This window comes from Austrofundulus limnaeus, unplaced genomic scaffold (genome assembly GCF_001266775.1).
Source record: "Austrofundulus limnaeus strain Quisiro unplaced genomic scaffold, Austrofundulus_limnaeus-1.0 Scaffold127, whole genome shotgun sequence".
Classification (NCBI taxonomy): domain Eukaryota; kingdom Metazoa; phylum Chordata; class Actinopteri; order Cyprinodontiformes; family Rivulidae; genus Austrofundulus; species Austrofundulus limnaeus.
Genome location: NW_013952529.1, coordinates 1,598,222 through 1,602,963, shown reverse-complemented (window position 1 = coordinate 1,602,963; position 4,742 = coordinate 1,598,222).

Sequence of the window (4,742 nt, the reverse complement as noted above, 5' to 3'; positions counted from 1 at the left end):
CACACACACACACACACACACACACACACACACACACACACACCGCATAAGTTTTTTTAGTCTGATACAGTCAAATTTACACAGTGTAAGACATTCCCACACATTTGCTTCACGCTGTGCTTTTGTCTCAAACATAAACACGTAATTACCGGCAGCCCCCCCGCCGCTGCTCGTGTTTGTCAGATTCCCACTCGGAGCTGCTGGGGGATCTGCGGCGCCACGTCTGGATTCTGAAGATCACAAAGTCGCGCAGCGGTCGGCATCATCTTTCATTTCTGTCGACTTTAATGGCTGCGCAATTAGGCAACGCAGACGCTGAGTTAAATTGTGTTTTAAAATAATAAAATCGATGCTCAGAAGGAGGTTTTCATTTTGGAGTTAGAGATGTGAGGTTATTCAGCCTTACTGTATGCTTCCTGAAAGCTTTCCTGTGCTGGCTTCATCATGTTCAGTGTATCAGCTCTGTCTCCAGCTGGAGAGGTGATGTTAGGACAGGTCACAGGGATGCAGAGGAACCTAAATCAGTTTTTATTTCTAGCCCACCCCAGGTGCCACCCCCCAAGTAACGGACAGATGGGTGAGGGTCTTGGATTCTGAATTTGAATTTAGATTTTTGTTCTGTACTATATACATTTCCATCTGTGAATGTTTAAAAATAGATGTGTTATAGCTTTTTGTAGAATTAGCATTAGTAGTTAGCTTAATTTGGGATTAGCATCGACAATCGGCATGTGATCATCCTTAGCTTCTCCTCCACAAATTTCATCTCAATAAGTCTTAAAATGGCAGAATTATATATTATGGCTGTGGTGACCATTTTGAATTTTTGATTAAGATTTGGTAAAGATTGGCTGTGTCCAAAACGACAGGCTGGGCCCTCCGGAGGACCCAGACTACCCAGTCACAGCGGGCCGGGTCCTTGGTAGACCAGGAAGACTGGAAAAAAAGAGGCTGTGAATTTGGACGGTCTAGACTCCCCTCCACCCCGATGTACGTCTTGTCACCTAGTAAACATGACGATTAGAAAAATATCAATATATTAGCATTATTAATATCACAAAAAAATAAAATTAACGTAAAGGTAACATTTGAAGAACTAATTGACCCGCTGTAGGTGCATGTTTATTTCGCGTTTTTTTATGATAAAATAATATTTAAAAACACGTCCATACAAATGATAAAAGTATTAGAATTACAACCGCTAATTTTTAAAAAATTTTATATCGCCATATTTTTATTTAAAATGTATTCTTTTCTCTCGCTTCGTCCGCCATTACTAGCTTAAAAAAAATCTCCGGTCGGGCCGCAATGCATTATGGGATATGCTGGGTCAGGAAGGATCCATCGGACCAGTCCTTCAAATCGGGGAAAAGGAAAGACGTATTTGTCGGCCGCATCGGAGGAGTCTTCGGTTTGGGACGTCCTTCGTCACGGCGCTGTGACGTATGCGGCCGACGAATTCAGCCTTCGGAGGACCCAGTCTGCCGCTTTGGACACAGCTATTGTTTTTGGCTTCTTCGCTAATCTTCCGCTAATCGCTTTGTTTCTCTAAAAATGGCTGAATAATAAGTTGTGATTAGCGTTTAGTGTGTTTTTTTCCCTTTGGATCATTCTTATGTTTTTTTAAAACAGCTGAATTAACGCCATATAGCTGTGGTGGCCATCTTGAATTTTCAAATCCAGAATGTTTTCCTTTTAAATGTAGGTGCCCCCACTAAAAAAACACTCTGGCCACCCTTTGCAAAAATGTCAAGCTCCGCCCCTGCTTAGCAAAGGTGAGTCTTCATTCACACAGCTGTTCTAATCCTTGGATAACCTGTCATATTCAGGGGATTCTGATGTTATCAGTCCATTAAATGGACGTTATTAGGTGTCATCAGTCCCATACAATGGCTTCAGAGGGTCCCTACTGTGCCTTCTAGGCTTCGGGCTGTCCCAACAGTGCCCCCTAGTGGGTTAATACATCAATGACAATGAATGTGTAAATAACCAAAAGATATTGTAATAAATTTTTGTGTCCATGTCAGTCTCAAACCTTGGTATGACACTCTACCCATTGCCCTATTGGAAGGCCACAATATACAACTGTTGGAGGACGGTGTCTTTAGTGCTAACCATGTCATTTGCTCTAAAGTTAACCTTAGTGGATTTAAGCCTCATATTAACCAGATAGTGGTTTTATGCCTCATACTAACCAGCTGACAATCAGAAGCCATTCTATTGGACGGGGAACCTGCTAACCGGCACAGGCGGGACATTCTGAAGCCATTCTAGGGGACTGATAACGCCTAATAACGTCCATTTCATGGATGATAACATCCGAAGTGGGTGCCATATTTCACCTATGAAACCTTGTTTGACAGCATTTCTAAAACAGTTAAAAAAAACGTTTTTTTGTCAAATATTACTGTGATGTAAATATATCACATCATGGAATAAACTAAATTTTACAGAAATGTTCCTTGTAGCAAATTTGTCACAATGAGACAAATACTAACGATGTGCTAATAGTCAGTTCAGCTCATACAGTTATTTTAGATAAATATATTATTTGTTGTTAATTTTAAATCTTTTAAAGAAATATAATAATTTATGAAATTTAACAAAATTAAATTTATTATGTACGACCAACTCCACTGGGTAGAGGTATAAAAGTAATGTTACATATAATCCATTTGTTATAATTTACAACCCCCATCATTTTCATGAATGAGTCCTAAAGGGTTAAACCTGGACCTGCGTCTAGTAAATAACATTTAAATAAATCACATTTTTGTATATTTTAGAATCATTTCTCTTTTTCCCATCATTTCTATTGTCGGCCACCCTCTTGTTCTGTTTCTTTGAACCCGATCTGCAGAAATAAATCTTTCGGGTTTCGGCCCACCTGAGCCGAGCGACACACCTGGAGGGGCAGCGGCCTCCAGGTGGACCTGACTGTGACGTGGCAGCTGCTCCTGGTTCTGGATGTGGAGGACAGAGAGGAACAGCTTTGTGAAGCAGGAAGGTTCTGTGGCGTCTGCTGCCTGTGTGTGTGAGACGTGTGGACTCCATGTCTGTGTGGGACAAGGACAGAGTGGACAGAGTGGACAGAGTGGACAGTAGGGCTGTGTATTGGCAAGAATTTGGTGATACGATACATATCATGACAGAGGGGTCACGATACGATATATCCCGATATATAGTGATACTGTAAGCAAGGCGAAATATTGCGATTTCTTTTGTCCAAAAATTCTATAAACCAAAACCTCTTACTGGGGGAAAAATGAAAAACCAAAATTCATTGTCTCAGAAAATTCTAATATTACATAGACATACTTTTGATACATTTAGCTGTGTTCTGCTTTGTATGTATTTTATTTTATTTGTTTCATGTTTCTTATTTCATCCATGTTTTCAATTATTAGACTAAATTTGCCAATAAATAGTTTGAAAATATATTTTTGCAGCTTTTAGTTTTTAATATTAATTTACAATATGGTCACCCAACACTTAACAATAGCCTCTACCTCAAGAGGTAGAGGAGCCTAATGGCTGGCTCACTGCTGCCAACTAGTGGTCAGAGGCTGAACTACAACATAAAAATGAACGGCTGGCAGGAAAGTTGACATTTTAAACCTTAATAAAAAATCGATACAGGGCTTTAGAATATCGATACAGTATCAGGAAATGAAATATCGCAAATTTCAGTGTATCGATATTTTCTTACACCCCTAGTGGACAGAACGGGACATGGTTTAGATAAAATCTCATTTTTCACAGTCTGAGAGTTTCCATCAGGAAAAAATGAGGAAAAAAAAGGTGACAAATGTTGGAAGGAGTTTCTGAAATGTCATTTCATCTTGTGAGCCTGAGGGGTCATGAAGACACCTGGTCTTCAGTTGGACAGTCTGCCTGTCCGTCTGTGAGGACACTAATTTATCACAGTCAAGTGATTAGAAGTCACAGGATGAGGACGCGTTCAAAGGGATGGATTCTACTTTCATCCTGAAACAGTTTCAACTGAAATGACTGCATTTATCCAACCCAACTCTTGTACTACTTCAACATATTTGTACTCAAGTAAAAAATAAAAATTAGCCTTTACTTGTGCAGGAGTAAAAAAGTATTTGAGTAACAGATCCTAACATCTGATTAAATAGTTTAAAATGAAGTCATCAGGCTGACAACAAACAGAAAGTTATGTTCAAATTCTGCTGTTTTTAAAGACTAAAATGAAAATAACTGATTTACAAAACAAAACATTCCTGCAGAAGAACTGATTTTCCAAATCTGTTTGTTCCCATAAAGAAACTTATAAAACTGATACAGTGGATGAAGTGTTCAGATACTTTACTCAAATAAGGGTAGTGATGCTTCACAATAATAAAATTCAAATATAGTAAAAAGTACAGTAAATGACTTTTTTTTTTTCAAACATTTACTCAATTATAACTGAATAAATGTAACTAGTTGTTCTAAAAGCTTGATTTATTCTCAAAAACCAAACTAAAAACCAAAAATCGAACCTTTCCCATAAACCTGATAGCATGAGACCACCACTGTGGTGATGGTGGTCTTAGATTTACCTCATGTATTTAATAGTTTCAAACTTTATTAGCAGACTTTGCGTCCATATGTACATTTAAAACAATAAGACAATTAAAAAATATAAAAAGGATAAAAATAAATATATCCATAAAATCTATAAAATAAAATAAAAGAAAGTGCAATTATTTAAAAATCGATTCATACACAAACAA